Raw genomic sequence first — 13,242 nt, forward strand, 5'->3', positions numbered from 1 at the left:
TAGGTGGGTAAACACCCTCATAGAAGCAGGAGGAGGGGGGATGGGATAAGGAGTTCCTGGGTGGTGGGGATAAGGGGATAAAATTTGAAATGTAAATATATCCAATAAAAGAGGAGGAAAAAAGAAAAGCAGTTAGAACCAACATCCTTAATAAAATATCAGCCCTCTTTAAAAAAAAAACTATCTTGATACTAAAATTTGTTTTGAGAATTGTATATTGCAGAATGATCAGCCTTGGTGTATATACTCATCAAGCAAGCTGGGCAGACCTGCTCAAACCTCTGAGGACCGGGAATTCCAACTGGATGCAGTGAAGACACAACATCAGAGGCTTATCAATTTGCTCTTCCCCCCACTCCTCTTCTAATATCTCAACGCCCATAATCAGCTTGAAGAAGCTAATGAAGAGTCAGGACCCTATTCCCTGGGCTTGGGGACTAAGGTGGTAAATGTTGGGCTGTCTTTCTAGGGAAAAGTAGTGGTTTTGTGGAAATAGAGAGGATTAGCTAGGATTTATTGCATAGCCATAACCTATTAGTAGACATCTCTACAATTATTATCAAGATGAAGATATAAATTCTTAAATGGCACCAATTTACTTTGATTACAAATTTCAAAGTTTTCATTGGTACGAGCTTCTTAACGATATAAAAGTGAGATGAATATTGTTACTCTCATAGGCATTGTATATTGTAACAATATAATTGTAACAGTATAACACATTTAGGAATACAAGGCTTAGACCCAGTCCTTCTTTAACTTTTTTAACTGATTTGAGATGGACAGACTGTGAGTGAAGGGACTATAGCAAATTCATGGCTTGGAGTTTATTGTTAGGGTGTTTCTTATGTTTTATTTAGAGATAGCTGAGTGGAGTTAACAGACAACAGTCCAGATTACCTTACACGGATAGTTGGTTTTCAAAACATCAGAAATCCGCAGAATTGATGTGACAAACATTTCTGTATTAATGTTCATTTTGATTAGAGACCTGTCTGCTCCTGACAGCGTCCTGTCTTGGATTCTAAGAAGAAATTGAGCATCTTTGGAGTTATTCCGATTGTGATGAGTCAGCCACTAGGCAAGAATTGCCTCTTTCCATCTACAGGCAAATCACTGTCCAGAAAAGGACACACTTACAGAATAGTTGACTGATTATATCTGCCTAGACAGAGTAATCAGCCCTTAATAATTCTGCAGCACTAAGGTCTGTCAGATGATCCTGGGCCAGAAGGCAGAAGAACAGATGCTCCAACGTTTTGTAGTAGAGGGAGTGTCCAGGTGTTCAGAGGTCTTTATAAATTGGCTAAGTTTTAGAAGCTATGCTTTGTGCTTCCCACAATTATAGTTAACTCAGTTATTCTGGATTTCTGACAGGGTTGAAAACTTATAGTCTCATAGCCAATCCTGGCTCTTAACCTTGAGAGAAAAGATTTGAGTGGATGTTTTTCAGCTGACATTCATCCTAAAGCCAAGGAAAAAGCCAGGTTCAGAACTAAGTGTTTTAGTTAGAATAGATGACAGAGGTTCTGGTTAGTCAACACAATGATGGACTGGGTATTAGGAGTATCTTGTACCTCACTGGTACAAATTGGCATAATTATGCTCTAATTGTATTTTGAGAGAAAAGTTTCATTTTAACAGGAAGGGTTATATGTAGGAAGAACTAAGGTGGAAGGAGTACTGAGAGGAAGAGAAGGAGTAAGAAGAGGAGGAGAAGAGGGAGAGGAGAAGCTAGGTGATGAGAGAGAGAAAGAGGGGGGAGACAGGGAGGCAGATGTTCATGTATCTCCACCAGTCAAAGATAGTTGATATATCTAGGTTGTGTAGTGGGTTACACCTCTGATTGAGAAATACCAAACTTATAAAGCTTTTGATTAACATTTTGTAAAAAAATGTATAAGTGCAAAAAGGAAAAGGGGGCATGGAATAGGGGTCTTCTAAGGGGGGGATGGGGAAAGGGGATGGCATCTGAAGTGTAAATAAAATATCCAATAAAAAAAAGAAAAAGAAAAAAAAGAGTTGAGCAAATTACTTAAGCTATTTGAAATAATTATGTGATGCAAGTTTTATGTTACTTTTCTATGGTTTCTAGGTCCCTTGGTATAAGATGTCAAAATGAACATTGTATCATATACAAAATCTTTTCTCATTAAAATCATATTAAAATAATATTTGCTTAATAAAGATAAATAACTAAACAACGGTTGTTAAAAATGTATTATCTGACTATTAATGTGACCCCTAAAAGTGTACTCTTAAGATATTAAGTATCACTACATCTTGACTTCTATGACTGACTGTGGGTTAGTGACACTGGAAAATATTTTAATAATTTGATTGATTCTTTGACATGTGATATTTGTTGAACATGTAAATATAATAAGAGAACTTATTTTCATATTCAACTTCTTTCATAGATTAACATGAGAACAATGAAGAAAATATTATATAAAATTTTTAATCTTTCATCAGTTTTTACGGACAGTTGTTTTCACCTCAAAGTAGCAGTAGCTGAGCACACTAAACCTGTTATTCCATTATGATTAGTTTGTTGCTATAAATACATTTCTCCTTTGTTCCAGGTCCATAGTACAAAATTTGGCAGAGTTTCCACCTAGATACATGAGTTCCTGGTCATTAATATAGAATGGCAGACTTGAAGAGACATACCTGTCCTAACAGCATCAATCCTAAGGCCATGTATTACTGTTTATAGAACATTCTATAGGATGAAAAAGGAAAGGAATCTCATGACCCTTTTGTAACTTCAAAAGAGTCTGGGAAATACACAGATGGCACAGGGACAATTGCAATATGACTGTTTTGCTGTAACGAAAACTGAGATTTCCTTTTTGATAAAGGTGAACAGTTGTTGACAGTAGAGAGTGGTATCTATCAGAAACCTTTTCCTTTTCTCAAGTATGTTTTCCCTTGAATCAATAATGCTTGCCTTTAAAATGAATACAAAATCCACATTATCTCTCCTACATAACCATCTATAGAGGTGAGTTTCACCTTGTACATAGAGGGCCATTGTAGCATTAATGAAAAAAATATTTTTTGTAAGGAAGTAACATTTTAAAAATAAAAATAAAAAAAGAAAGAAGAAAAAAGAAAAAATTCAGTTGATTCTACAAATCTTTATGTCAAGGTAAGAAACTATGACCCACTGTAGTTTGATTCCTCATTTATTTATTTATTTTAGTGTAGAATAGAGTCTATACAGGGCATGGGGAGGGGAGTTAAGAGGGTAGTAGAGGGAGGGAAAGGCAGAGAGAGAGAGGAACAAGAGAGAGAGAGAGAGAGAGAGAGAGAGAGAGAGAGAGAGAGAGAGAGGCTGGCCATGAGCACGTGGAAAGAGAGGGGGAAGGGAATGGAGAGAGAGTGGGGAAGGGAAGAGCAAGGGAGCAAGAGAGGAGCAACAGGGCAAGAACAATCCCTCAATTTTTAGTAACTGATTTAAACTTGGAGTGGGATGTAAATGTGTAAATGTGAGTTAATTCAGAGATACAAGTTGCCATGACAGAAAGCTAATCATCACAAAGATGTCACCAGATATCAGAATCAAGCGATGCAATGAGAGACAACTCTGCTTGGAGCATTCTAATTCCATTTGGTGAGCTATGTTTGAATAAGAAATTAGGAGTGCTTGTCATTTATCTTCTATCTATCATCTATCTATCTATCTATCTATCTATCTATCTATCTATCATCTATCATCTATCTATCTATCTATCTATCTATCTATCATCTATCTATTTTTAATGTTAAGAAGCAACCATCAGAGTAAACCTGGGGACCCCAATGGAAGAGCTAGGGGAAGGACTGAAAGAGCTGAAGGGGATTGCAACCCCATAAAAAGAACAGTATCAACTAACTGGACCACCCAGAGCTCTCGGGGACTAATCCACCAGCCAAAGAGTACACATGGAGGGAGCCAGAATTTTAAATACATATGTAGCAGAGGATAGTCTTATCTGACATCAATGGGAAGGGAGAGAGGCTTGATGCCCCACCAGAAGGGAATGCTAGAGGGGTGATGCAAGAGTGGGTGGAGGAGCTTCCTCGTTGAGCAAAGTGGAGGGGGTGAGGGGGATGGAATGTGGGGGGTTGGGGAAGGGTAACTAGGAGGGGGGGATAGCATTTGAAATGTAAATGAATAAAATGATTAATAGAAAAGAAATAATAAAAACCAATAAAAGAATATTTGGGAACACGGGGCTTAGTTATAAGAGCCCAAACATGATATGGAACTTGAGCACCAAGCTGACGTTTCAAAGAGAGATCACTTAGACATTGCAAAACCTAGACCTTACAAAGTAGAAGAAGCCAGCCTCTCCAGAAGGAATCATCTTTCTGTTCTTAGCTGTCTCAGTAGATAAATGCACTTAAACTATTTGTTTTCTCCTCAATTTTCCCGAAGATAAAGTTCATACATAAGCAACATGACCATGTTTATGTGTGTATGTTCATTTAATATATTTAACCTATCATGAACATTTAATTTGTTTTAAACAGCTTCTGTGGAGGACTGTCATTATCTGGTTCACTTTCCTTAGTGAAGTCGCTTTTATGAACACATTAGAGAAGTGAAAGGCATTCAGATCCCAGTATCTAAATTTTTGTATAGAGCTATGCTACCATATGCCCAGTATGCTTCTGGAGTTTTCAAATTCCCAGGCTGTCATTCATACATTAGACCAAAACCAGCACTATATAGAGAGCCTGTGGCTTTTAAAGCTACGGCTCCCCATTAATAGCACCTATAGTCCTGTCAAGTGCTTTATATATGTTATTAATTTTAATACTCCGATTTCTGTATGATATTCTGTTGCTCAGTTTACTAGTACAAGACATACTAGAGATTATCACGTATACAAATTGAAGATCAGGAATTTAGCATCAAAACTATGTTCCTAACTATTGTTATGGATACGGAAGAAGGATTAGGCAAACTAATCCTAGCTGTTGGAGAATTGGTTATATAATCTTTATTGGAGATCCTGGGAGTTCTTTATTGGAGATCCTGGGAGTTTCTGGTGGCCAGTATTGCAGAATGTAATCAAGGCAGCTCCTCCAATGGAAGAAACAAGTTTCAATAGCAGAATCAGATACATAAAATGGTGAGGCTGGTGCTCAAGCCTGTGTCATTGAAGTCCCTTCAATCAGCTTTCCAGTTAACTATTTTCACTGCCTGTTTTATTATCTTGAGCAACATAAGCATAAGCACCACCTAAATAATTCAGTAATAAATAAATAATAAAGAAGCAGAGGCAGCAGGATCACTGAAAGTCTAGGCCAACCTGGTCTACATGAGTCCCAGCCCACTGGGGTTACATAGTGAGACTGTCAAAAGCAAAACAATAACAATAACCACATACACAAAAATGGAAAGGCTGTTACAACTGGGAGAAGATAAATTATGAAGACCTTTCAGACCACATTGTTAGACTGCCATTTATTCTTTTTGCTGTGCCCTTTACTATTCTTGTTGATTTGTGCCTGAAACTAGATGTTCTGCCCAAGTCTCCGGTCCATTTCAACAATGTCCCCAGTATGTGCAAGAGAATTGCTTAATATTCTGGTTTCCTCTTTTTACCTTACTAATTGCTTACAATGTAGAGCACTTGGAAAGACAGAGTCAGTCCAATAATCTATACATTACTGTGTAGGTATTGCATAACAAATATATGCTATATTCACTAATTTTTATTATAATCTATGACTTTTTTCTCTGATTTTTTGAAGAAAGCATGAGTGCCTTACTTGGTAGAAATATTACATGTATTTAATGCATAGGATTAGGATTTTTTTACTTAAAAATATTTACAAAAATCTACCTGTCTTTTACAACACATCTTATCAGATCTCCTTGGAGTGTTGCAAAGCCAGCCCATGAACATTTACCAAGGAAAATCAAAGTTGTGGGGAAAAAATCCATTAAACTTCAATAAAATCATTTACTGTTACAAAACCAACCCTTTTTGTTTTTTTGTTTGTTTGTTTTTTTTGTTTGTTTGGTTTTTTTTTTTTTTGCTTCCTTTGGTATTTTTGAAAATGGTAGAACAGTGCACACAATTTTCATTTTTCATATTTTCAAAAGCAAGCAGGTAAAGTTGACAGGAAGTCTGAATGTGTGCGCACGGGTGTTTAGATGAGATATATCCATAGAAAGCAAAGTGGAAACAGAAAAGTTTACCATGCATTTTAAATCAGTAATGAAAAATTTATACATGATTTGATTTTTCTTCTTATTAGTAAATATGCATTTTAAAGTCATTTGATATTGTACTACTAGAAATTTACATTTTGGCACTACATACTGACTACATAAAGTTGGCACAGTGGCAATAACAACACCGTGTCACTACTTTGTGACATGCAAATCCTGAACTTTGGCGGCTCACTTTAGTTTCTTATTCCAGGGAGTGAGCTGGGTTCCTAGTACCAGGCAGGATTTCCTTCCTGTTGTGTGGGCCTTACATTCAATTAGACAACTAGTTTACCACCAACATGTGAGTGCCACTTCTTACACCTTTAGAGCTGTTTCGCTATGCTAGTCGTTGTTCTGATTCACAGGTATCATAGATGTTGGGTAAGACTGTTAATGATTTCCTCTCTCTTGGCATTCTGCATACTATTTTCTGGTACCATGGAAGATAGACCATATGAAGTACAATATTACAATATGCACACAAACAACAAAATAGACTCAGCAGTTTTTAATGATATATATATATGTGTGTGTGTGTGTGTGTGTGTGTGTGTGTGTATATATATATATATATATATATATATATAAAATTTTGTGTGATAGATTATTTTCTTATACTAGCAGTTGCTCCTGCCTTTCTTCCTGCAGTAGATTATTCCATTCCGCTTTCCCCTTCATCAGTAGCACCTTCAGTTATCACTGAATAGACTTCCCTCTTGAGGGAAAACCCAGTGCAAAGAGTTACTGCTCTAATCACAAGTATTCACGGTGGAAAATCAGCCTTCTTGTGTTTCATTATAGGAAGGTAAAGATTGCATTCGTTATCATCCAAAATATGTGTATGTATAAACACACACACACATACATCTATACATACATACATACATACATACATACATACACACACACACACATATATACATTGACATATATACATGTATGGAGAAAGAGAGGAGGAAAATGTTACTTATTTTTACAGATAGAGCCTTTCATCTTATAGATCATTTTTCTTTATGTTTGGATGGCTCAGGGGATCATGTTGATTTAATTTTGTTCCCATTTTTGTGGCCCTCTAAGCTGCTACAGATTCATCCCAGGAGGGTGACGGAAAGTTGTCCTAACATGTGTAATGGATCTTCACAAGGACAGTCTCTCAGTGGCTGGGAATGAAGGCTCTCGGTAAACATTGAACTGTTCAAACCACTGTTTGAGCTGCAGCCATTTTCTTCTGATTAGAGTAGAGTGCTCTTAGGACATTTAAATGTATTGAGTTAGCTAAACTTTCAAGAAAATCGTTCAAAGATTCACTTATCAATACTTTGAGATTATAACTGATGATCTTAAAAGGCAGGCATATAGTCAACTGCCCCAGAGTGAGACTTAGGAGACCTGGATCTGGGGCTGTAGGCCGCAGTAGACATGCTCACTGCAGAAGGAGGAGGTAGAGATGTATTTTCCATTTCTCCTTTTTTTTTTCTCCACTATCACAGTGGCTTTTTTCAGGTTGCCAGTACTACTTAACTTCCATTTGAAAATAATGACTATGTGATTGAGACACTTGGGAAATCCAAGAGGCCCTGAGCCTACTTCATTAACTTGCGGCTCACCTTTTAGTTACAAGATATTGCAGGCTAAATAAAAAGAGAAGAAATTTCACATGTGCTAATCAGCTTTTTAAAAGAAACAGAAGTATAACTTCCTTCTTTCCCCCAAGTCAATGTGAGCTCTATAAAGTAGTTTTTAGATCATTTGCAGGCCAAGGGGCTCGGTGTTGTCCCTCTCTGTCCTGTGTGACCCTCAAATAAAACAGAAACTTTCTATGCTCATGATTTTCTCTTCATGTTGCGCTCACAGGGGTATGGGGTCATGCTACCAATATATTTTTAAGCTTCACACAATTACCCTCAACCTCAGTAAAGCATAGACCAGCGGGACAGTATTTATGACCCGTTCCTATAAAAGCCACTGTCTTAGACAGACCCACAGGAGCCAAACATTATGTAGTGCTTATAAAGAATATGAAGGGATAGTACAGGGCTAACATATTTAAACATCCTATTACTGCACTTTTGAATGTCAGTTCTTCAAGCCTGGGTTTGCTGCTCTGAAGTTTAGCTGTGTGGTTTCTCTGCAGGTTGCTGGAGTGGAAATTATTTCTGCCTCTTTTTCCTATCACCTATTCCTTTCCAAACAAAATTATCATCCTGCATTATGTAAAATTGAGGAGGGGTGGTTATTAACTTTAATCACATAGATCCAAGGGCATTTCACAATACATTACCACTTCGTTCCACTAAGCCTTGCTATTTAACTTGTTCTGCAGTAAACACATCTCACGTTGCGGTGTAAATATGAAAATAATTTTCATAGTATTGCTCACTGTCTTTCTTATACTTCAGTGAAGTTTCAATCTCTCAAAAAAATCTAAGCTAACATGAAAAGCAGAAGATAAACATTACTGTGACTTGAAGGGGAAGTGTTTACCAAAGACGTTTTGTGTGTGAACACTGCCCTCTTCTCCCCTGATAGCCCTTCTTCCAGAGGCTGTGGACCCTTTCAGAGATGAGGCATCACTGGAGGGTGTGGGATGCTGGGAGTGGACCATGAGATTATATGTAATTGTGTTTCTGATTTACTCTTTTTTCTCATGTAAAGCTAGTGTCATGTGAGCAAGCTATGCTACAAGATCCTGCCACCAGTTGCCAACACCCCAACTGCCCTGATGGCTCCAACATGGTGGAGGATGTCCCTTGAATCTTAAGCTAAAAAAGTCCCTCTTCCCTTAACATGTGCTAAGTATTGGTCACAGTGAGAAGAAAAGCAGTGAATGTATTGACTTTTATTTGGCACATAAGAAGTATTTGAGTTAAGATGCTATACTCTCTACCATGATTACAATAGACTAACCCTTGAAACTATAAGCAAGCCCCAGATTCAGTGATTATATTTTTTTCTATATGTTGCCTTGGTCATGATTTTTTGTTTCATAGTACTTGAACAGTAACTGAGACAATTTGTTTACTAAATGAATTTATTCTCAAAGCTTGGGAAATGTGTGACAAAGACAAATAGACTGTCTCGATAATTATATATTTTGGTTGAAAATAGACCTAAATAGGTGCATTTCAAAAGAAGGCAAATACAAATTAAAAAGATCGGAGACAAATGCTCAACAACAGTAATCAGGGGAAGCAACTAGGGAAGACGGGGATATAATTTCATCTCAGAGAAATGACACATAAGTTAAATATGAAATATGAAAACCAAATATAACTAGTGCCGGGCCAGATGTGAGGAAAAAGAGGGACACTTGCACACAATTGGAGGGGATGCAGAGCAGTATAGCCATTATGGACAATAATATAAAGAATATCAGAAGCATCAAAAAACCATAATATATGATCTGACCACTTTTGGAGGTATATAGTGAGGAAACAGAAATCGGCAAGTAGTGTTGTTATTCTCATAGTATCTCTTATAGCAGCTTTGAGATGGGTTGCTTGGAGGACTCAGGGGACCTGTTAGCTAATGCTTGCATCTTGCTGTTTATAGCAACATGAGTTGTTACTAGAGACCTGAGCAAAAAAAAAAAAAAAAAAAAAAAAAAAAAGGCAGCTACAGAGAGAGACAAATGTGGTGTGACCCAACCTATACATTGTCCTTAGAAGTAGGCAATGCCATGGAGGTTAGAAACTGGAGATCAGAAAGTAAGAGTAATGAGAGACTATTTAATAAACAGGAAGTAACTGACAGGCAAGAAATTCTGGTACACAACAGGGTGACAAAGAGTAAAAAGGATGGTTTCTAAAAGCCTGTGTGAAATGGCTACTAGTGCTTGCCCTTAAACAAATTATAAATGTTTCAAAGATAGCTGTTAAAAGTCTCCCCAAATATATGATCTCTCTCTATAATATCTATACACCTACAATACCAAAGTATCATATGAATGCACGCATGTGTGTGTTGTGTTCTATATAGATTTATGTTTTTAGGTATGAGTTAAAATAAATAAATTTGTTTTCATTAAGTATGCAAATAGGTTTCACATGTAAGAACTTACTATCCGTGATAAGAGAGAGGAGCCTTTTGTTATCTGCAGTTACTGGAAGATTTTCACATCTCTCCCTCTGCCTTTGTTTCTTGGAAAATCAAACCAGATCGTACAATGAAGCTAACTAAATTCATGGCCTCCACTTTGCACAGGGTCTCTGGAGACTTTCTTATAGCTTAGAAAAGCAAAATATTCAGAAATTTTGGATGGATATTTTCATTATGTTTAGAGAGAGTATTATAATAAAGACCAGTATGTTCATTTTTTTGAAATTCTTCCACTTTCCCTTGAATATTGTCTTTGGCAAAAACTAAATTACTTAACTATCTTTTCTGTATATTTAGTTACTAATGCAAATGTATTGTGTAGTGTTCTTTCAACTTAAAAAAATGACAGACTATTTTGTTTCCCCTTTTTATTTTAATATTTCATTTTCATTGGATTTTCTATCTTCTCTCTGTTTTCTATCTGAGTATTTACCAATATTCATAGTTTATAGTATCACATGTCTGGGGATTCCTGTCTTTATACCTATCATTCCTTTATTACATGTGTTCTTTCTTACAGTGTTATGTAAGAAGATGAAAAATCTATATACACACACATATAAGTTGGAAATAGTAAACAACAGAAAACCAATGGATATAATTCTTTAAAGTTTTAAAATTGATGTAGTTTACCTAAGGAAAACTTACCACATCTTTAGTATATTACAACATGCAGAGACTCATGATTAGGTACAGCAACTTAGTGAGTCAATAGCTTTAACTACTGAAAAATCCCAGGTGCTCCTTTCTTTGAAAGTATTATCATTATTTAATATAATTATACAAATCTATTCTCCATAAAAGAATCATTTTAGTTTTTATGCCTATCCCATAACATTTTTGTGAATACCGAGTTATACAATAAGATTAAGCTTAAAATTAAACATAACATAAAGTTTGTAAGTAGACATGAATAATGTCAAATGTAAGGCAGGAATGAAGAGCACACCAGAGTGATCACAATAACGTAAAAAGGAAATGTGTGCAGTGGGTCACGTTCCGAAGTCAGCCAGCCATAGCATAGACAAATTTCTCTGCCATTAACTTTTCCTGTATAGATGCTCATACTCCCAGAGTAGTAAAGAACTTAGTAAAATCCTCAGTCCTCCTACTTCTTGTTCAGAGTATCTTTTCACACATTTTCAATGTGTTATATATCAAAACCCAGTCTTTCTCAGTCATTAAATGAAGTTTTCTATTTCCGCTTGTAGATTCCTTCTCTGCTACTTATCAATACTCTTTCTATATTTGTTAAGTTGTACAAATATTTTGTCCAAATTCTGGTGTTCATTGTATTCACAGGAACTGTAAATACCAAAACTGGTAGTGAGAACTCTTCCCTCTTAACAGGGAAGCACAACATGTAGTTTAGTGCAGCTATCAAAAGTGAGGCAGAAAAAAGAAATCTTCCTGTGCTGTCTTTCCTAAGACTTATGCAGTAAGAACTTCATACTTTAAAAGCTGTAATTTGTCATTAGTCTCAGACAAGTTAAATGTAACACGTATGGCTTACAGTTAAATCATGAGTTAAATTAGCTTTCCAAATGATAATTGATTTTTTAGGCTAATATTAACTAAAGCTGAAGTGATCCATGAGTGTGTGTGTGTGTGTGTGTATATATATATATATATATATATATATATTATATATATCATTATATATATATATTATATATATTATATTATATAATTACATAATATATTATATTATATAATTATATATAATTATATTTATATATTTATATATTATATATATATTATATATATTTATATAATATTATATTACATAATTATATAATTATATTATTATATTACATATAATATAAATATATAATTATATAATATAATTATATATAATTATATATTTATATTATATGTAATATAATAATATAATAATATAATTATATAATATAATATTATATAAATATATATATAATATATATAATATATAATATATATAAAATATATATAAATATATAAATATAATTATATATAATTATATAATATAATTATATATAATTATATAATATAATTATATATAATATAATATATATAATATATACATAATATGTATAATATTATATATTATATATAATATATATGTATTATATGTAATACATATAATATATTTTATATATATATATATATATATATATATATATATATATAAACTTTTAGGTAAGATCTTATTATGTACTGTACCTGAGGTCATTATATACCTGTGGTTATTATATACCTGTGGTCATCATATGTCTGTGGTTATTATATATCTGTTGTAATTATATACCCATGGCCATTATACACCTGTGATCATTATATATCTAAGGTCATTATATATCTGTGATCATTACATATCTAAGGTTATTATATACCTGTGATCATTGTATATTCATGATCATTAAATACCCATGATTATTATATACATGTGGTCATTATATAACTCTGACCATTATACACCTGTTGATGACTGGTCTGTTGCTATGTACTATAAATACTAAGTGCAGGATCCCAAGACCTGGTTACTCCAGAGACCAGAGTTGAGAGAGTCTTCATGTAGACCCAAGTGATAATATGTGACCTTGCCTCCAAGTTATTTCTAATTGGTGAATAAAGATGCCAACAGCCAATCTACAATCTAATACCTGTGGCCATTATATATACCTGTCATCATTATATATCCGTGGTCACTGTATACCTATGGTCATTATATATACCTGTAATCATTATATATCCATGGCCATTATATACTTGTGATGACTGTATACCTGTGGCCACTTTATACCTGTGGTCACTATATACCTGTGGTCACTACATACCTATGGCCACTATATACCTGCGACCACTATATACCTGTGGTCACTATATACTTGTATACCTGTGATTTTCAGTCTGTATAAAGATGTTACTGGTACTGAAGTAGTGAGCTC

Source organism: Arvicanthis niloticus, chromosome 22 (assembly GCF_011762505.2).
Source record: "Arvicanthis niloticus isolate mArvNil1 chromosome 22, mArvNil1.pat.X, whole genome shotgun sequence".
NCBI lineage: Eukaryota > Metazoa > Chordata > Mammalia > Rodentia > Muridae > Arvicanthis > Arvicanthis niloticus.